Source organism: Neophocaena asiaeorientalis, unplaced genomic scaffold (genome assembly GCF_003031525.2).
Source record: "Neophocaena asiaeorientalis asiaeorientalis breed wild unplaced genomic scaffold, Neophocaena_asiaeorientalis_V1.1 scaffold315, whole genome shotgun sequence".
NCBI lineage: Eukaryota > Metazoa > Chordata > Mammalia > Artiodactyla > Phocoenidae > Neophocaena > Neophocaena asiaeorientalis.
In genome coordinates this window covers 1,184,286-1,206,315 of record NW_020172011.1, presented here as the reverse complement: position 1 = coordinate 1,206,315, position 22,030 = coordinate 1,184,286, and the positions used below count along the sequence as shown (strand labels likewise).

The 22,030-nt window shown below is 40.4% G+C and overlaps 1 protein-coding gene across 1 annotated transcript in view; it reads right to left on the bottom strand.

The window, feature by feature from the left end:
* LOC112403084 (putative olfactory receptor 10J6) overlaps nucleotides 1-22,030 on the bottom strand; it is a 130,335-nt gene that overhangs the window by 86,596 nt on the left and 21,709 nt on the right.

The window sequence follows — 22,030 nt, the reverse complement described above, 5'->3', positions numbered from 1 at the left end:
CATAAAAACCCAAAAGGACTAGCTTCAGAGAGCTTCCAGATTGGTGAACAAGCCAAGATTTGGGGGAGCATGGCCCTCTTGGAGGGAGGAGGCATGGAAGCTCTGTGCATTTTCTCCATACCTTGCCCTATGCATCTCTTACTTCTGGCTGTTGTAATAAGTGAAATGTTTCTCTGAGTTCTGTGAGCTGCTCTAGAAAATTAATTGAACATGAGGAACGGGTCGCGGGAATCTCTGATCTATAGGTTGTTGGTCTGAAGCACAAGTGACACCCTGGACTTGTGATTGGCATCTGAAGTAGAAAGCAGTCTTGTGGGACTGAGCCCTTAACCTTGGAATCTGATGCTATCTGGGCAGATAGTGTCAGAATTGGGTTGAATTGGGCATCCAGCTGCTGTGGGGAATTGCTTTATGGTGTGGGGGAAACTCCTACACATCAGAATTGGGGGTAGAAGTAGAGGTTTATTGATCTTAACACTGTTCCTCACTCCCCTCAAGTCCTAACTTCTCTCCTTACCCAACTTAGATTCCTTGGTCCCTCATTATAATCACTCTATTGCATAGATTCTCATCTCCCTTATTTCTCTCCTTCCCCATTGCACTCACCTGGAAAACCTCCAAACCTAGTTAAATCCAACTTTCCAACTACTTTGCATCTAACACAGGCAGCAGAACTAGTTGGAGAAAAATACACAACCACTCTGACTAATCTCATTCTATGACACTGACCCTCTGTGGGCCAAAGTATTGCTAAGCAACCTTACCTTACTGTATTTGTGTAGTCCAAACTTTCTTATACATTAGAATCTCTTGGGCTAGCTTTTAAAAAATCCTGATGTCAGGCCATGCCCCTAGACCAATTAAATCACAGTCTGAGGCAGTGGACCCAGGCATCAGTTTTTTTTTTTTTTAAAACTCCACAGCCAAGTTTGAGAAGCACTGCCCTAACCCATTCACTCCTTTACTCTTTGAGATGACTTTCATCCATACAGTCTTCTTTGCTATTCCTCCAACATGCCAAGCACAGTTCTGCTACATGATTCTCTCTTCTGGGATACTTTTCCCCCAAAAGTTGCATGGTTGGCTTCCTCATTCCTTCAAGTTTCTGCTGCAGATACCTTTTAGTAATGCTTTTCTGAACTGTCCCATGTAAAATAGGACTCCCCCAGCTCCAACCTTAGCACTTCCTGTCCCCCTTGCCTTACTGTGATTTTCTCCTTAGCATTTATTACCATCTAACATGTTATATATTTATTCACCAATTATTTATTGTATGTCTCCATCTACCAGAAAAATAGCAGAGACTTTGTGCATTTTGTTCATTGCCCATAACAAAATGGGCACAGTAAATTTGTTTCACTAACAGATCAATAGGTGCTCAATAAACATATACTTTTTAAAGGCTAGGCAACAAACACTTCTCAGGATTTTATTGTGTTCGAGGCAATTGATATTTTATGCAATAAAATATGCATTTTCTAAACCTGACCAAAGGGGCTGGGGTGGGACTTGGATCAGAGGGGTTGGGATCTTGGATGCCTTAAGAGTCAGTTCCTAGATATTGAGAGCAAGGCCATTGGGGACAGTGGGGAGAGACAGTAGCAGCAGCGGCAGCAATGGAAGCAAATAGGAAATGTCACAGTACTGAGTCTGTAGGATTGTATTTTCAGCAACCAGAAGAAGAGAATCATGAACAGAACAAATTTACTTAAGCTCAAGGCCCAGAGAGACTCATCTGGTGATCAGAGAGTGACCAGTGCTTGTCACCACAACACACAGAGATGACACACTGCTCTAGTGGGCTGTTAGGGAGGAGAGAGTGTGTAGAAGTTGGGGTGGCAGTAATTATAAGGGTGACGGCCCAGCTTACTACAATTAGTTTGGGTACCAGTGGGTTTTCTTTTCAAACTTGGTAGCTAAGGAAATATGTATTCCACATGTGCTCTTAAAAGATGTAATACCAATGAGAATTTATAGACTAATAGTAGATCACAGTTTTTAAAGCTATGGATGGATCAAATGGAGTTTAATTTTTTTTTATTAAGTATAATGAGTAAATCATTATGAGAGATCAAAAGATGAGTCTTTAGTCAATATTGTTTAACTTTGCTCCAATTATCCTACTTTTTACCCTTCTTAAGCATAGATTCACCACATGCAACAGTAATAGGCTTGAATCAATTCACAAGTCTCTATGGACAATAAATATCACATATCTTTATGTTTCTGAATCAAATTAAATTTGTCACCAAACTCCCACTCATCAAAGCCCATGAGAAGTTGCAGAGTTGGTTCCCTTCCCTCTGCTGGATTGTACTGGACTCAGGTCTTATGCAGTCCAGAAAATGTGGGCAGACTGAATTTTGGACAGTGATGTAGATGTTTCATGCCTCACCTGTGAGTTAATTTGAAGTAGCTCACCTCTGTGCCAGCTTGGCCACAGGGACCTCTATTTACTAGTGTTGTGGGTAGAAATTATAATCTTAAAATATTTCATTTAGCCATGATCAAAAAAAATTTTTTTAAGATGTAATTTATAATGGAAAACCCCAGAAAGAAAGATTTCTGTTGTGTCAGGTTGTTTGTATTTTCATGGTACAAAGCTGGTCATTTCTTTCCTTAGTAAGGTGAATGAGAAGAGGTTAAGAAGAAGCAAGAAGTTTCTTGAGATATTCACAGGTTCTTTTGGAGCTATTTGTCACAAATTCATCCCAGAATATTCTTTTATTAAATACCTAACTTCTATGTAAGTTATGTAAGTTCTCCTGAGATGTAACCATCACTTGGGGAGCATATAATACATACTGTGTTCATTTTATGTACAAAAATGTTACACATTATATGTTATAGAAGACTGAAATTTTCATTCAAATTGCAAATGAACTAATCAGCCATATGTTTTTAAATTTTATTTATTTATTTAATTTATTTTTGGCTGTGTTGGGTCTTTGTTGCTGTGTGTGGACTTTCTCCAGCTGCGGCGAGTGGAGGCTACTCTTTGTTGCAGTGCGTGGTCCTCTCATCATGGTGGCTTCTCTTGTTGTGGAGCACAGGCTCTAGGTGCATGGGCTTCAGTAGTTGTGGCATGTGAGCTCAGCAGTTGTGGCTAGCAGGCTCTAGGGCACAGGCTCAGTAGTTGTGGCTCATGGGCTCAGTTGCTCCGCGGCATGTGGGATCCTCCTAGACCAGGGCTCGAACCCATGTCCCCTGCATTGGCAGGCGGACTCTTAACTACTGTGCCACTAGGGAAGCCCCAGCCATATGTTAATCTGACTCATTACTCTGCAAATCATATAGGTTATTTTTTTTCGTAAAAGAGAAAGAGGAGGGGAAGAAAACTGTTCATGTCCCATGATCTACTTTTTCTCCTTTCAGCAAGCAACAAATAAAGGATGCCCTTAGGTATTCTAATTTCAAAATAATATGAAACTGTTTTTTATAGAGTTTAGTTTCCAGGGGTATTCATACAACTGTTTTCTCTCTGAGATCTTTATATTTATGGGTTTCTGTGTATGGGGAACATGCAGATTTCCATATATCAAGCACTTTCAATCCGTCAAATCCTTTCCTGTTTCTAGGGAATTAAACTCCCTTGGAGCTGTGCCACCTACTTCTCCCCTTAAAGCCACAGTCTCCATCATTCCCATTTGTGGACAAGCCATTCTGATCACCTTGGTGAGCTCCATTTTTGAAACACAAAGGTTTCTAGTTCTGAAACTTATGCAAAAAGCACTGTTCACCTCTGCCACATTAAGGAGTTTCTAGAGTGAGAAACATCTCAATGTTTCTTTTTTGGGGTGATGGGAGTGGTGGAGGGGCAAATAATATATATGTGGGTGTTAATGAAGAAGGGAAAAAGGAAGATGTTTTATTTATTCCTGATAAAGCCATAGCAGAAAAAAAGAGAAAAAACTCAATAATCCTTTATTGAAAAAACCTTCAGAATAATACTTACTCTTTAGTAGGCTGGACCTCAACAGCCCAACTCCAATACAGGCTCACAAACTGAGGTCCTTAAGGCCCAGCCTTCTCCCACTGTCTGTATCCTCTACAAAGACTCTGCACCTGGCACTTCATAGCTGTTAAATAAAGGCTAGATGACCAAAGCAGAATCAAGTGACTGTTAACCCCTCGCCTTCTCATGTGGACATTGTAGTTTGAACATCCCAGGCTATCATAATTGTGCTTCCTGGACTTGATTAACTAATTCCTTTCCCATATTAGGGAAGTTTTCAACTATAATCTCTTCAAATATTTTCTCAGTTCCTTTCTTTTTCTCTTCTTCTTCTGGGACCCCTATAATTAGAAGTTGGTGTGTTTAATGTTGTCCCAGAGGTCTCAGAGACTGTCCTGAATTCTTTTCATTCTTTTTTCTTTATTCTGCTCTGCAGTAGTTATTTCCACTATTTTATCTTCCAGGTCACTTATCTGTTCTTCTGCCTCAGTTATTCTGCTATTGATCCCTTCTAGAGAATTTGTAATTTCATTTATTGTGTTCATCATTGTTTGTTTTCTCTTTAGTTCTTCTAGGTCCTTGTTAAATGTTTCTTGCATTCTATTTCCAGGATTTCCAAGATTTTGGGTCATCTTTACTATCATTATTCTGAATTCTTTTTCAGGTAGACTGCCTATTTCCTTTTCATTTATTAGGTCTGGTGGGTTTTTACCTTGCTCCTTCATCTGTTGTGTGTTTTTCTGTCTTCTCATTTTGCCTAACTTACTGTGTTTGGGGTCTCCTTTTTGCAGGCTGCAGGTTTGTAGTTCCCATTGTTTTTGGTGTCTGTCCCCAGTGGCTAAGGTTGGTTCAGTGAGTTGTGTAGGCTTCCTGGTGGAGGTGACTAGTGCCTGTGTTCTGGTGGATGAGGCTGGATCTTGTCTTTCTAGTGGGCAGGTCCATGTCTGATGTTGTGGTTTGGGGTGTCTGTGGCCTTATTATGATTTTAGGCAGCCTCTCTGCTAATGGATGGGACAGTGTTCCTGTCTTGCTAGTTGTTTGGCATAGGGTGTCCAGCACTGTAGCTTGCTGGTCATTGAGTGAAGCTGGGGCTTGGCGTTGAGATGGAGATCTCTGGGAGATTTTCACCGTTTGATATTACGTGGAGCTGGGAGGTCTCTTGTGGACCAGTGTCCTGACGTTGGCTCTCCCACCTCAGAGGCACAGCACTGACTCCTGGTTGGAGCACCAAGAGCCTTTCATCCACATGGCTCAGAATAAATGGGAGAAAAAATAGAAAGAAGGAGGATAAAATAAAGTCAAATAAATAAAGTTATTAAAATAGAAAAGAATTATTATGAAAAAAATTTTTTAAAGTTAAAAAAAAAAAGGATGGACAGTACCCTAGGACAAATGGTGAAAGCAAAGCTTTACAGACAAAATATGACACAGAAGCATATACATACACACTCAGAAAAAGAGGAAAAGGGGAAAAAATAATATATCTTTGCTCCCAAAGTCCACATCCTCAATTTAGGATGATTCGTTGTCTATTCAGGTATTCTACAGATGCAGGGTACATAAAGTTGACTGTGGAGATTTAATCCGCTGCTCCTGAGGCTGCTGGGAGAAATTTCCCTTTCTCTTCTTTGTTCACACAGCTCACAGGGTCTCAGCTTTGGAATTGGCCCCGCCTCTGCATGTAGGTTGCCTGAGGGCGTCTGTTCTTCGCTCAGTCAGGAGGGGGTTTAAGGACGAGCTGATTTGGGGGCTCTGGCTCACTCAGGCCGCGGGGAGGGAGGCGTATGGATGTGGGGTGAGCCTGCGGTGACAGAGGCCGGCATGACGTTGCACCAGCCTGAGGCATGCCGTGCGATTTCCCGCAGAAGTTGTCCCTGGATCCCGGGACCCTGGCAGTGGCGGGCTGCACAGGCTCCCCGGCAGCGGGGTGTGGATAGTGACCTATGCTCTCACACAGGCTTCTTGTTGGCGGCAGCAGCAGCCTTAGCGTCTCATGCCAGTCTCTGGGGTCCGCGCTATTAGCTGCAGCTCGCGCCCGTCTCTGGAGCTCCTTTAAGCAGCGCTCTTAATCCCCTCTCCTTGCGCACCAGGAAACAAAGAGGGAAGAAAAAGTCTCTTTGGCAGCTCCAGACTTTTCTCCGGACTCCCTCCCAGCTAGCCATGGTGCACTAACCCCCTGCAGGCTGTGTTCACGCCACCAACCCCAGTCCTCTCCCGGTGCTCCGACCGAAGCCCGAGCCTCAGCTCCCAGTCCTGCCTGCCCCAGCGGGTGAGCAGACAAGCCTCTTGGGCTGATGAGTGCTGGTCAACGCCGATCCTCTGTGCGGGAATCTCTCTGTTTTGCCCTCCGCACCCCTGTTGCTGCGCTCTCCTCCGCGGCCCCGAAGCTCCCCCTCTCCGCCACCTGCAGTCTCCACCCGCAAAGGGGATTCCTGGTGTGTGGAAACCTTTCCTCCTTCACAGCTCGCACCCACTGGTGCAGGTCCCGTCCTTATTCTTTTGTCTCTGTTTTTTCTTTTTTCTTTTGCCCTACCCAGGTACGTGGGGACTTTCTTGCCTTTTGGGAGGCCTGAGGTCTTATGCCAGCGTTCAGTGGGTGTTCTATAGGAGCAGTTCCACGTGTAGATGTATTTCTGATGTATCTGTGGGGAGGAAGGTGATCTCCACGTCTTACTCTTCCGCCATCTTGAAGCTCCCCCCATAATTTATTCTTAACTCCTCAGTCTCTAATTTCTTTCCATTCTTTATATTTATTTATACTTTTAATCATTGCATTAGTTTACTGTGGCTGTAATCATTGCTGGTTTACTGCTATAACAAATTACCCAAAGTTGGTAACTTAAAATAACAGAAATGTATTCTTTCACAGTTCTGGAGGCTGGAAGTCTGAAATCCAGGCATCCACAGGGCTGGTTCATTTCCTGCCGCTCTTCTGGTGTTGAGTGCTCAGTGGCTGTTGACAATCCTTGGTGTTTGTTGGCTTATAGATACATCACCACAATATCTGCCTCCCTTTTTACATTGACTTCTCCTGTGTGTCTTCTTACACATTCTCCTTCTCTTATAGGGTCACTTGTCACTGGCTTTAAGGCCCGTCCTAATCCAGGATGATCTCGTCTCAAGATTCTTAATTACATCTGCAAAGACTTCTTCCAAATAAAGTCACGTTTACACATTCCAGGTGGACATATCTTTGGGGGAACACCATTCAACCTACTACAGTCATCTTAGATTTTTTCCATTTTTGTGCTGTCTTTCTCCTTTAATGCACAAGACCTTCTGTGCTATCTCTTGATTTAAGTATAATAGATGTCTCTAGCATAGAATAACTCTTCATAATTAATTGACTAGAAGTCTGAGACCTGGACTTTGATTTTGAATTTTTGAACTATTACCTGACATTGTGATCTTGTATAAATTTAATAACTCTGAATCTTATTTTTCATGTTGGTTGCCAATATAGAAATCAGGCCTTGCTTAAGGAAAAGTTCAATGTGAGTTATGGCAACATCCCATAAAGCTCACAGACAAGAATATAGTCAAGACTTCAGGAAGAAATTAGATCATGGAGTTGAAGTTTTAGCACTCTTCCTCATTTTTTGGTCTCTCTTTTTCTCTGAAGTCTAGGTAATTCTTCCCCACCCGCCATGACTGTTTTTCTGATGAAAGCCCTCAAATGTAACGTTATAGTTCCACCTACATGGACAGCTTCTTCTCATCTTTCCCCACCACTTCTTGTCTCTTTCTTTTGTTTCCATTTCTATTACACATTTTTCTCCCCATCTCCCTTTCTGTCCCACTTCCAGATTACTAATTGAGGGAATAAGAATGATCCAGTTGCGATCTTTCCTAATTCAACCAACTTTGACCAGAGATAGCGTCATATTATACAAAGATGGGTTTTGAAGAGAAGACCATAGAGACTGGGGATTCAGGCAGTTACCCTGAGGAAAGAATTTGGAGTTTGGCAGATTCACAAAAATGTGTACCATATTTCCCTTCAATAAAATGGAGCTAATAGTTCTGAATGTGCTCACTTCACAAGACTTTTAAGGATCAGAGTAGACATCGTGCCCAAGACACACATTGCAAATTGTGTGTTATACACCTGAAGGAATTGTTTCAAAGTTTATGGTGCTATATTTGGATTCTGGACAAGTAGCAGACTTGATTTTTTTTTTTTTTTTACTAGAGAAAATAATTCATCCACTTGTGAAGTGGACAAAGATTTTCTATGGATTTTCATCTCCATGATTCCCATGGTTCCCAAAGTTTTCATTGTTTCCACAATGGCAGGAGATCACAATTTCAGAAATAGGGATGAAATCGTTGTGGGAGAGAGGAAGAAGCTGGAGCTGCAGGTTTTAAGTGGGTGATGTTTGTAAGTGGAGGCCACCCTTCACAGTGATCCAGACAACAATGGCAAGAGTACTAACTGAATTTAAAATCTGATCCACTTAGACATAGAAAATACTGGACTTCATATAATATTGCTTTCTCAATTGTTTATCATATGGATATTTATTTTCTGACATGTCATGAAAAGCAGGATAAATCCTTGACAACAGGTGTAACTATCAGCCATAAAAAAATAAAAGAAGTTCTTAAATTTCTTGGGGATCTATGATTCAGCATTGATGTTGGGGAGATAAGAGTGGGTTTATCTTACTGGTTTATTTTACAGCAGATGGATCAAAGAGGTTAGATGTGTTTTGTCAAGAAGATTGTGAGTTGGGATTATTACTGCTGCTCTCTGTCTTATTTCCAATGAGGCTGGACCAGCAATAACATCTACTTGCCATGGCTTTGGATCATCCCTGTACCAGTAAAAGCCAACAGTACTGGGCACAGAGGAAAGCCTAGAGTGAGCTCCTTGGGTCATTTTTCTCTGGGCCTTAGGAAGACAGGTTCTCACTCTTAAGATCATCTTTTTGTCCCTTATTGTACTATTCCATTAAAAAAAATCATCCAGTCAAATTCCTATAGTAGACCTGGTAGAAAAAGACAGAGGTAATTCTAAGGCTTTAAGTCTAGACTTTAAGTTAGATTGGCTGAAGGACATTGCAAGCAGCACATGTGAACCAGCCCAGGTCATCAAAATAAGATATTGTATGCATTTCCCTAGAGTGTCATCTGTGCAAAATATGCCCTATTAGAATCTATAAGAATATGTCCTATTAAGAATTCTTGATATACCCTATTAAGAATCTATAGCAGGAGACAGCTGGTGGGAGATTTGGGGTCCTTGCTATCTTTCTATTATCACTGCTAAAACCAGGCACATAAACAGGTGTTCACTACGTGATGAATTAACGAACACTTTACTGAACATGTCCTTTGCAGTGTGGTGCTGAGATTCATCTGTCTTATTTTATGAAGCATCAGCAGTTTCTGATTCACACTCTGTGAAAATGGCAGTGTTCCCTGGAGGCAGAAATGCGTATTTTTTTTCCTTGGCAGTTGAGAACACCACTACATTGCTTGTCTTTGGTTACAAATGGAGAGATTAGTGTTGGCCATGAGAGCAGACTCTTCGTCCCCAGAGAGAGGGTCACAGGCAAAGAAAGGAAGAATAAAGATACAGAGAGATATTTGAGTTAAGAGAAGTGATTTGAAGGAAACCATGTCAAAATGTCTTGATAGTCTCAGTAATGCAGAATACCAGACCATTAGCTAAGAATGGAGTAAACAGGGCTAAGGTTGATTGGGAAAATTCAGTGTGATGGATGTGGGAGAAGACAAGCAGACTCTTTCTATCTTCAAATATTTATTTGTATGTCTTATATATTTGTGCTTTATTTAGGTCTCTACTCACATTCTATCTTCTCAGGTAAACCTTAAAAGCCCAGCCCATTAATAATAGTAGCTCTATTACTCACAGTCCCCTTGTCCTGTATTATTTCATTAGAAATCACATTTTAACATTATATTTTTATATTTATGTATTTATTTATAAGCTTTCTGTCTACCAAGAGAGAAGATAACCCTTTGCTTTGGCTGGATCTTCTAGTAAACAGAATCTGAATTGGAGATAGGCGGGCAAAGGATTACTGTAGAGAAACACCTATGAAAGGAAAAGGGAGGAAGCAAGGTTGGGGAGGGTGAGTCATCAGATCATGGTTTATATTTGACAGTTTCTGCCAGCCCAGTGGGGAACACTGGAGAATTTAACAATTATTAAAGGAATCCCACATTGGTAGAAATGGCTAGGCCACTGTACTACAGTGTTGGTTGGACGGATCCCCATTAGAGTGTCACCCTGACTCACAAGTCCAGGAGGATCTGAAGGAGTTAACATTTTGAGGCTCTCAGCTATCCATACTCCTCAAATTCAGGTGACAAATCCTCTCCCGAAGGGGGAATCTGAGCAGTCTATCTCCGTGTCTGCCACAGTCCACCACTTACATTGCACAGATCCATTTTCAATGTACATTCAGGAGGTAGCTCATCAAAGGTTCCATTCAGTCTCTGTTCTTGAAGGGACACCTAGAAGATGGAGCCTAGTGGAAAAAAATTACAACCTTCATCGCTGCAGGTGGTCTTGGAGCCACAGCTGATACTAATCATTTCCTTCCTTCATTATCAATTCTAAGTTTCCCTCATCCTCAGCTATCACCTCTAATGGTCTTGGTGGCTTACTTTTGGTGTCAACAAACCTCCACACCTGAGATTTCTGAGTCCCTGGTAATCAAATCCTCCACAGAGAGGGGGTTGCTGACTTGTCCATTTATAATCACAATTGGACAAGGGAGTACCAAGAAGTATCCAAGTGGATCATCAAGTTCCACACATCTTCTACCCTGTCCCCATTATGTAAAAGCATTCCTACCTCTTCCTGCTGATCAGGGTTGATTAACCCCACCAGGATGACTCCTTTTCTTGCCTGCTAGTCTCTGGATGCAAAAAGTCCAGGTGGCATCATAAGTTGTAATTCAATGGCACCCTTGCTGTATCCTTTGCAGGATGTGCCCCTTTTGAGGACCAGGGCTTCCAGCTCTCCGCAGCTCAGAATAAAACACTTAAGTACAAATTCTCCCAAGGGGGTCACTGGGAAGGATGGTAAGTAGGGTTACTCTGCTTTCACTCCTTAGTCTTATAATTATGCATTCTTCCTACGGGGGACACGGTACTGTCTCTGATCCAGTGCATATGCTGCATTCTGGCAGAAAATCCCTTGTCCTTGGAGAATGTTACTTCTGATCTGATATTCCAGCTATAGCTGTGGCAGGCCATCTCAATGTTCTGTCAGGCTGCTTCTGAATTGTATGTGATACAATTAGGAGATCCCACAGTCATGGGCCCACTGCTGCACCTCCTTTGCTGTGAGGGAGGTCCAACTGTTGGATGCTGTGTAGAATGGATACAGGATGGATGCAGGATTCCATGCTCATGGATCTAGTACTCTGTAAATCACCTGGTAGTGGTGGAACCTGAGGCCCTTCAGGCAGGAAAAGCAAACCCTTAGCTGGAATAAGCTTCTATTTTTGTGAGAACAAAGTGCTCGCCCTTCCAGGAAGTAAGACCCCGATATAATTAGCTTATTACTAAATAGCTGGTTTGTCTCTTTGAGAAATAGTGCCATCCTGGGGGTTCATTGTTGGTCTCAGTTCCTGGAAATTGGGTAATCAGAGGCGATCATAGTTACAGAAGGCTTGGTAAGTGGCAACGCATGTTTTTGGGCCTATATATAACCTCTACATCAGCCACAGTGGCAGACGTGCCCATCAAGCCAGGACTAGTGTTGCCACTGACAAAGGTTGGCTAATATCAACTGGCTGAGTCATTTTGTCTACTTGGTTGCTTAATGGCTGATGCTTTCTGGTGGGCATAAATGTGTGATGCAAAGATCTTCACACCTGATACCCATTCCTGTATGTCCATTGACATGCCCCTATCCCAGACTTCCTTGTCTGTAGGTAGTCTTTTTCCTTTCGGGTACCTGGTCAACTAGTTAAACTATTTGCTATGCTCATGAGGCCATTTACAGTCTAATGTTGGAATATTTCTCATTAAGCACAAAGTGAATGACTGGATGCACCATCCCAAGCTTCACGAACTGGGAAAACTTTTCTTTTCCACTGTCTATGAGGGCCACCCCTGAGTGATGCTATACAGTCATCATGTACTTTTTACTTGCACCCACATATTGAGCCAACACAGCCATAAACCAAGCTGGGGCTCCCATCACCCCTCTTTTAGCTGGCTATACAGAGCCCCCCTGCCATAACCATCAGAGTGAGTTAAGGGAGGGTGATGCTGATGCAACCATGGTGGATGACATTGGGATCTAGGTTACATGTTTTGGGAGCTTGCTTGTGCCTTCTGGTCCTGCTTGTGCTGAATCTCATAAGTACCATTGGATCTTACAATGGATTGTTACTGACTTTTTGACTTTGAGAGTCAAACAGGATCCAGCTCCTAAAGGACATTTCTAGATGCATGGTCACTTGGTGTCCTATTGTCAAACATTCTGTCTCTACTAGGGTCCAAGTAGAATGCCAGGAGCTGATTTTCCAAAAATGTGTAATTCTCTGCTCTAGATGGTATAACCTTTCTCCAGAACCTCAGAGACCTGTGTTGTGATCCTTTTCCTGGAGTTTGCTATAAACTCGCCGCTGCGTTTTTCCTACCACTGACACCTCCAACACAGTGAGGTGTGCCAAATTGTATAGCCCAAGTGACAGCTGATTGTACCCCAACCTGGATCTGCAACAGAGCCTTTTCCTATTGTAGGCCCTGCTCAAAGTTGGAAGCTTCTCATGTAATGTGAGAGCCAGAACATTACACCCATGTGGGACTGTATTGCCTCCAGAACTCAAAGGGGCATAGCAGGTGTCGCTGCTTTCTACTTTGTGGTAAGGGATACGAGATATAACAATTTGTTGTTTGCTTTGGAGGGGATGTCATGGCATACCTCTGACCAATGGACCTCTCAAACCGAAATGGCAAATTTCTCAATATTCAGGATTTATTTGTCTCTCTCTGTAGTGCATGTGTCTTACCAAGCCCTCAAGTGTGCTATCCATCTTGAACTCACCCTGCCTAATCAGCATATCATTGATGTGATGGGTGAGGATGGTAGTCTGTGGAAATGGCTTATGGAGCCACTGGGAGAGAAGAACAGAACTTAGCCATGAGCACTGAGGAATAACTTCTGCATTCACACTGCAGAATTGAGTCATGCAGGAAACTCCTGCTTTTTGTTTTTGTTTTTGTTTTCACAGGATGCAGAATGTTCTAGGGCATACAGGATTTATGGCTATCTTTGGGAAACCACAACTTTCAAAAGTCCACTTAATTAGAAAGAGGCTGCCACTATTGCCACCTCCTCCAGAGCCATGCTGTATTTGCTCTGATCTGCCCCAGCAACATGGATGCCCAGGACCCTGCTTCTCAATATCCAGATAGAGACTGGGCAGTGGCATATCTTTTATTCTGCTGCCAAAAAATCGGTTCCTGTGCCTGTAGAAATGGCAAAAATGCACCCCCTCCCCAAATGCAGTCTCTGCTTCACTTCCAGCCTTCAAATCTCACATATGTGTATCTGATTGGCTGAATCTAAATCATGTTGAGAACCCTAGTTTCAAGGGAGTCTGGGAAACACAATGTTCAGCGTTCCACTCTCTGCCTTTCAGAAAGGCAAACTAGAAGAAGGGTGAAGTGGATGTTGGGCACAGGTCTACTGTTTCAATCTCGATAATGATCATTTATCAGGTGTTTTTTGAAAGGATTAAATGGGGTAATATGTGGAAGTGCCTATTTCAGTAGCTGCATGTAATAATATGCAATAATCGTTTGGTTCACTTAAACCACTTACTCATAATTCAAGAATAAATTTTCCATGTCCAAATGCTATATAATTAATATTCCAAACATGAATTCACTATCAGTTTGTCCATGGGTACAGTTGGAAATGACGTCTACTTGTCTGAGATTATAACTGTGTATAGAATTCACACCTTAAATTAACTGCTGTCCAGAATGGTAGCTACTTGCCACATGTAGCTATTGAGCACTTCGAATGTGGCCAGTCTGAATTAAGCTGTGCTGTAAGTATAAAGTACACAATGGATTTCAAAGACTTTGTGTAAAAAATGTAAAATACCTCATTAATAATTTTGTGCTGATTATTACGTGGTGAAATAGTAATATTTTAGAGATATTGGGTTAAATAAAATGTTAAATTAAATTATTAAAATTCATTTTCTTTATTTTTATATTTTTTTAAGTTGGCTGCTAGAAAAATTAAAATTACATATGCGGCTTGCATGATATTTCTTTTGGACAGCACTGCCATAGATAAAGTAAGTATAAAATTCTCCAAGGGATAAGCTAGAAAGGTCTCTGGCAGAGTGGGGAGAATTCTGTTGGGAAGGCTACAGAGCTATTCCCTGAACTCCACCTTCTAAGTTGGGAGGGTCTTCCTATCACACTTTGAGTGCTCCTCTCTGGTTCTAACTTTCCATATACTAGTACAGATGAGGTAATTTAAAAAAAAAACAAACTTCATTAAAACTATGAGAAACCATAAAGAAATATGATTATGTCTGACTTAGAAATTAGCTCTCCCTCCTCCATCCCCACTGTTCTCTAAGTTATGATTCCCAGGAACATTTTCTTTTCTCACTGTGCTAACTTGAACACAGAACTCAGGCCTTCTTCAGGTCTACAAAATAATCCATAAAATCACAGGTGAGCAATAAAGATGGCACTCTTGAAGATTTCTTAGGGGAAACAGAAGAAGGGGTTTGCATTGCACACTCAAAGCAAACAATCTAACACCCCTCTAACCTTTTCTTAATTCCCTTCTCTGCCACTCAGTCAGTAGGGGTTCTCTCTCCCTCCTACTCTTTTCACCCACTCATCTTCGTGCCTCCCTGGCCCCTTTCTCCCTCTCCGGAATTCCCTCTTGTTAAAATTCCTCATCCTTTTATTGCTGTATTGTGTTACTTGAGCATTTCCTTAGGGTCTCATACTCCAAAGAAAGTAATTTCTTTTGAATAAATACAAAGTCTCCCTGAGAGGAATTTTGGAAAGTATGATTTTCTTCATTTCATTACACAAAATAAATTGGATAAGTTTAGAAAGTAATGGTTTTCAATGCTAAGAACTTTGGTAAATGTAATAAGGAGCTTTACCAAGTCCCAAGTCTCCTCAGCATAGGATAGTCACTCTCTAACCACATTTGGACTGAAAAAAATCTACCTACAGCTTTCACCTTCCTTTCTAAATCTTAGTTTTAATAAGACATTTCACTTAGTTTACATTATCAGGAGCAGTCTATCAGTTCAAAGACAAAGGCCAACTCAACCCCATCTCCCCTCCAATCCTTAATAGTCTCCCTTTGAGAACAGGTGTTTTGAATTAAGGTCAACAATAGGTCATCATTCATTTGTGGAACTGTGCTAATTAGCCTCCTGAATTCTGATACATGAGCTATCTGTGTTGGCTCATATTATCAACTCTTCTCAGCTCTTCCAGTTTTCTGAAATTTATTGCTAGTATGTCTTACCTCCTCTCTAAGATGATAGTTTCATAAAAAATATAACTAATATAATATTCAGTATTGTACTACCACAGATTTATTGAAACTAGAGCATATTAGAAAAATACTAATGAAAATAGCTTCCATTTGTTAGCAAGGTGCAGTTCTAAGTGCTTTATATGCAGTTAGCACATTACAATTCTCATAACCACAGAGGAGGTGGGCATTGTTATTTCCATAGTATACCCAGACACCCAAGGCTGTGAAAGATTAAAGAATTTTCCACAAACCATACAACACTACAGCTCCCATCAATGTGACCTCAATGTCCGTACTCCATATACTTCTGCACTGCCCTGAAGTCTCCGATGTTCATCTTAGAAGCATAGGTTCTTGTCATTGAAGGGACTTAAAGATCATCTAATCCTAGACACTCACTTTACAGCCTTGTGAAGTGATTGCAGATGTTCATTTAGTTAGCGCCATTCTGACTCCAAACAAGAATTAGTTAGTAGTGCATTACACATTCAGGGACATCCTGGAGGTAAAGTTAATAACTTGGCTCACCAAAGGATTTGAAACACGTTGTTCCTTAATGACCATTTAAATGAAGGCAGTTGGCTTTCTGGGACAGGGGTTTGCTCAGGGAGGGGCAATCCATGAGCTGACTTGCCATCAGCTCTTTATTTACCTGACTAGTGTATTACTATCAACTTTCAGTAGCAAATGAAGGTCTTTAGGACTGGGCCTTAAGAGGCGTAAACTTTGAAAGGAAAAGAGTGTCAGGAGCACAGGTGGCTGTCTTGCTTGTGGGCTTTGAACTGGGTGTCTTGAATACACCAGTATTAGTCAGCAGGAGGACAGCGATTGCATTATTGGAAGGAGAGGATTGCTGTAAGGAGAAAAACAAAGTTGCTGAGCTCAGAAGACAAACTGCTTACTTTGAAGTGTTTTCTAGGGCACACCCAGAACAAATTCCTCTCCCCATGGAAACCTTCCAGGTGCTTTTGTCTGGTTGTTACAGATAGATCTGTGATATGGCCCTGACAATTAAGTTGCATGCACCCTACAAATGTGTACTCTGCATTTCATAGACTTTATGGTTTTCCTGAGGGAGATGTGATGTCTGTCTCTGCTGAATCTGAAATAGATCTGCAGGATTGAGCAAAAATTGCTTAGTTATACATTATTCTTTCCTTTGGCCGGAACATTCTTTTGTTGTTAGAAAACATCATAACATAGTGGAAAATATTGAATTGGAATAATAAAAACCAAGCGTTCCATCATGTATTCACTTATTAAAAATATTTATCAGGAGATTATTATATGTTAATAACTGACAAATGTTGTAAATAAGATTTAGAATGTCATAACTCTCCTGGAACACATATTCTAAAGAGGGGAATTAGATAAGAAACAAGTAAAGGAATAAATGGGTAAAATAAGTGCTATAAGGACGATAATACAAGATGGCATGATTTTGTGGCAAGGAGTTACTCTAGAGTGGGTGGTCAGGGAAGACCTCTCTTTGGAAGTGACATTTGAGATGGAAACGTCTTCTGAGTGTCAAGATAGAACCAACCATAATCTAGGGCAGGAATTGGCAATTTTTTTTTTTCTGAGAAAAGATCAGATAGTAAATATTTTAGGCTTTGCAGCTCCTGTAGTCTCTGTCCTAACTATTCAAATCTGCTATTGACCTGTGAAAGCACCCATGGATAAAACAAATGAAAGGCGGTGACTGTGTACCAATCAAACTTTATTTACAGAAACAGGCAGGAGTCTGGGAGTTGAATTTGACCTGCTGGCCATGAACTGCTGTCCCCGGATATGGGGGAAAGAGCATTACAGGCAAGGGGAATAGCAAGTTGAAAGACCCAAAGCTGGATTTAGGCTTGGTATTCTTGGAACAGAAGGAAGGTAGTGTGGTTGTGAGGTTAGAGGTAAAAGTAAAGGTCAAGTCAGGTAGACCTTTGCAGACCTCGGAAAGGCATTGCATTTTGTTCTAAGTACAAAGGGATGCCGCCGGAATGATTCAAGCAGAGGTCAGTACAATTTGATTTACATTTTATAAAGGCTCTGGTTGTTGAGTAGTGACTATTTTGAGTGGAGCAAGAATGGAAGCAAGGGGATCTCTTAGGAAGCTGTTACAATAATCCAAGCAAAATATGGTCATGAAGACAGGGAAAACTGAAGGGGTAAGAGTTTGAATCTCTCTCTTCATGGCCCCTTAACTAGATATGAACTTTGTGCTTTATTGCCTTCAACAGCTAAGTACAGATAAAATCTCTATTTTATTTGTTAGCATAAAATAAGACTATAAGTCAAATGTCCAACACATGGTTAGTTTTCAACCATGTTGGGTTTTTTTATCCCTTCTTTGTTTATAGCTCAAATAACATTCTCCTTCCTTCCCTTCTTTTGTTACTCCTTTCCTTAGGTATTTCTTTCCTTCCATAGATATTTAATGGTGAACTGGGTTGTGCAAAACATGATTCTTGGTGCTTAGTCACACTGGGAGAGACAGAGGATCTTATTTTTAAACTTTCATTGACTTGTGTCGTTGGGAACCCAAAAAAACAGAACCTAATATTTTCCTTTTTGTTCTTCCCTTTTTTTAGTAAGACATATGGCCATTTAAAAGTATTTATGTAAATAAAACAGAGGAAAAGTCACTTTGGGGAAGTTCTTGTTTGTCTTGGGAAAAAAATATATTGGAAGTTTTATCCTAGGGTAAGAGAGAATATGTGCGAGTTTTTTACAACCTGGCAAAAATGCCTTAACCTGTAAGCCTTACAAGGTTGCAGTACAAGATTTCTGGGAAAGACAAGATTATTTAAATATTCACAATGATTGAAATGGTAAGGCAGGATTCCTTCCCTTCACCGTGCCTGGGGTGGGGCAGAGGAATCCTGAGTCAGATTTATGTCCTAGCTCTTCCTCTGTCTTATTCATGCCTTTGAGTTTGTAGTTTCAAAAATTTTCTTAAAAATTAAAGCCTAAAGTCATCTCACATTTTTCTACTGAATGATTTACCCTCCCAGGGGAAATACATTTTCAGCTTTTAATTATCCACCTTTTTGATACAGCATAGTATTTTGGAAAATATACCACTTTCAAATCAGCCGTGGACTAGGAGCTGCATGTTGTTGGACAGGTTTCTCAAATTTTTCAAGACTCAGGTACCTTACTTATAAAATGAAGACTTCGTGCCAGATCATTCCATGTCTCTTCTAGCCTGGTGATGCCATAGAAGGGCCAAACTGAAGATCTTCACTATAACTTTGGAGGTAAAGAGGGATAAGGAGACAAAAGGAGAGCATAAGGTATAGAAAGAGAAGCAGGGGAGGTTGTGAAGAAAACACTCTATGGCTCTGCTTCGAAACTATTGGTATATTATTCTCAGATTGCATGTTGTAAAAATTGCTTTAGTTGAAAAGTTTTTCTAAACTGTTGGTCAGCTAATTTTTAACTCACAGTCATAACCATCTGCCTAGAATTCCACATACCCCAGCCCCAGTGTGCATGTTTCATTAGAATCAAGTCCCAGAAGCAAACATCAGGAAAGTCTTAAGATAATTTCTTAAAGCACTAGGCACATTGATCTGTGTACTTGAATATAATAAAGATAGATGTTCTTCTCTCATCACTGTATAGGATACCTGTAAATAACCAAAAGCCAAAAGTGAACTTTATGGCAGACAATGGTTGAAAGTAATTTGGATGATATTTTTTAAGGGAAAGGAAGTAGAGTTATTAGAAGAGAGATTTGGGGTTAATACACTGAAGGGAAGGATTAACTCTAGGTTTGTAATCATTACCCAGAAAAAAAATCATTGGACCATTTTTGTGCACTGTGGGAATTTCATATGCAGAGAAAACCTGAACATATTAGAATCCCGTGAAACATCATCTTTTTGCATTTAACTGAAATTGGTATTCATATTAAATCTGTTTCATGTGAAGATGACTCAAAATGGATTATTTAAAAAATTAGAGCCCATAATTTCCTACAATTTTTTTTGTACTGAAGAAAAATGAAATGGAAGTCCAAGTGCTAAAACATAATTAATGACTAAAAATATTGGACAGCTATATGATGGAACATTTTGAAGCCTTTAAATATTATAAGTACTTATGAAGAGTCTGTAATAGTATAGAAAAAAGCTTTTACTATAGTAAGTGAAAAAACAATGTGACTTCTTATACAAAATATATCTCAGTAATATTTTAAAAAAGACTATAGGAAATGTGCTTACTGCGATGTCCAGTTAGTTGGATTTTTGAATCATTCCAGTATACTTATGTATTTTTATATCATTTTAACTTTTCCAGCATGGGCATATTTTACTTTATAATTGGAAAACTAAGCACTTATTTTGAAAACTTTGCTTTGAAAACCTTGTGTATAATCTGTGGAGTTCCTGGATATATAAGGAATCTGTTAGGGTTGTTTTGCAAGGAATACTTGTGTGTAGATGCAAATAATTAATCAGAAAATATCTGGTAGCCATATAACTGCTGAAAGCAGGGATGATCTCTTTTTTGAAAGGGTAAAATTGGAAAATGATTATTACAGGGTATCGTATCGTTGTTAGTGTAAAATTTCGGTATTCTGGCTTTCCTAGACCATGGATATCAGAAAGTTTCCTTCCTTTTCAAGAGGATAAAGCAAGGCAAGGTCAAGGGATAGTGATGCTACTGAGCATCAGTAGCAGAGAAACACACAACAGTAAAAACAACAACATACAAAGCAAAACAAACAAATAAAAAATATATTAAAATTAATTTGATGCCTGCAGCAGAGGAAAGCTCTTTGCCCCTTTTCAATTAGACCTTTTCTGCTTAAATTAACATATTTTGCCACCCAGGCTTTATAGTCAGCCACTTGAACACTACTCATTAATTTCAAGGTTCAATCCTTGGTCTTTTGTTTTTCTCTCTATCTGATTTCTCCCTCGGAGAAATCATTCATTCTCACAGCTTAACTTTTTCACCTTATAGTGACAGCTCCCCATTTTATATTCTCAGAGGTTCTCATCTACATTTCCAACTTTCCGCAGAATATTTCCACTTAAAGTCTATAATCATCTCATACTCAACGTGTATTTACAACTGAACTCACCCATATTTCATATTTTTATGAATCACCTCATGCTTTTCCACTGAGGATGTGTGATCTTGCTTGCATTTCACCTTCTTCCTTGTGCTTCGTATTGAATCTGGGACTAGAGCCTGGTTTATCCTTTGTAGTAACATTTCCTCTCCATTCTTGCTCTCATCACTTTGGTTCAAGCTCCAGTCGTCTCATTATTGATGACCTTTTTTTTTTTTGTGGTACGCTGGCCTCTCACTGTTGTGGCCTCTCCCGTTGCGGAGCACAGGCTCTGGATGCACAGGCTCAGCAGCCACAGCTCATGGGCCCAGCCACTCCGTGGCATGTGGGATCTTCCCAGACCGGGGCACGAACCCGCGTCCCCTGCATCGGCAGGCGGACTCTCAACCACTGTGCCACCAGGGAAGCCCATTATTGGTGACATTTTGAAAACATGGAAAAATATTCTGAATGTAGTATGAGTGTCTCATTTTGAGGCTAAGTTGTGTTTCCATTGGGATTCAGACATGTCAGGGTCAGGCCCACAGGAATCCATTTACATAAAACAGTTTGTATGTGAAAGAACTTCTGTGAAGGGTTTTGTATAGGGGTGGAGGAGGTGAAGGAAGACTGGAGAGGAATGTCATGTTTTCTATATTTTCGTGTGATATCTGGAAAAGGGGCTGCAGGACAAGCTGGTTTTATGAAGGGCATGCATAAGCTAGTCTGTCTCTGCTTTCAGGTAATAAGGAGCAATGCAGGTTGAGGAAGTTTCTCCACTCTTTTGAGAATACTGCAGAGACATATATACTGCAGAGATGTCAGCATAGGGCCTGTTTGTTGCCAAAATTCCTAAATAATTGAACCAAATGAAGACAAAATGAAGCATTACACAAAAGATATTGTGTGTGTGTGGGGGGGGTAGATCTTAGAAGAGATATATTCCTGAATGAGAATAGTCAATATTATACAAATATGTAGAATTGATTTTTGACAGGAGTATAAAAGAAATTCAGTGGAGGATGGATAAAATTAAAAAAAAATTTACTGAAGTATAGTTGATTTACAATGTTGTGTTAGTTTCAGGTGTACAGCCAAGTGATTTCAGATTCTTTTCCCTTACAGGTTATTACAAAATATTGAGTATAGTTCCCTGTGCTATACAGTAGGCCCTTGTTGGTTACCTATTTTATATATAGTAGTGTGTATTTGTTAATCCCAAACCCTTAATTTATCCCTCCCTCCTTTCCCCTTTGGTAACCATAAGTTTGTTTTCTATGTCTGTGGGTCTATTTCTGTTTTGTAGATTAAGTTCATTTGTATCTCTCTTATTTTTTAGATTCCACATATAAGCAATATCATCTGATATTTGTCTGTCTGTCTTACTTCACTTAGTAAGATAATCTCTAGGTTCATCCATGTTGCTGCAAATGGCATTATTTCACTTTTTTATGGCTGAATAATATTCTGTTGTATATATATATATATATATATA